Genomic DNA, 490 nt, shown 5'->3' with positions numbered 1-490 from the left:
AGAACATGCCAGAGCTGTGTGATTCCAGGAATGAAAGGGCAATGAAAGAAAGAAACATACAGCCTGTGTCCTATAGGGAGATTACTTGTAAGAAGGTTCTTCATATGGGACAACCTAACAAGGCTATTTAAGAGTCCATCTTTTAGCAACTAGTCAAGGACATTTAAATATGTTTACATCAAATATTTCTGCTTTATTGACTATGCCAAAGCCTTTGACTGTGTGGATCACAATAAACTGTGGAAAATTCTGGAAGAGATGTATGTAAGTCAGGAAGCAACAGTTAGAACTGGACATGGAACAACAGAGTGGTTCCAAATAGGAAAAGGAGTATGTCAAGGCTGTATATTGTCACCTGCTTATTTAACTTCTATGCAGAGTACATCATGAGAAACACTGGGCTGGATGAAAAACAAGCTGGAATCAAGGTTGCCGGGAGAAATATCAATAACCTCAGATAGGCAGATGACACCACCCTTATGGCAGAAAG

The sequence above is a fragment of the Bison bison genome, unplaced genomic scaffold (genome assembly GCF_000754665.1).
Source record: "Bison bison bison isolate TAMUID 2011002044 unplaced genomic scaffold, Bison_UMD1.0 scf7180017845378, whole genome shotgun sequence".
NCBI classification, from domain to species: domain Eukaryota; kingdom Metazoa; phylum Chordata; class Mammalia; order Artiodactyla; family Bovidae; genus Bison; species Bison bison.
The sequence above is the reverse complement of the archived record's forward strand: the minus strand, read 5'-3'. Positions refer to the sequence as shown.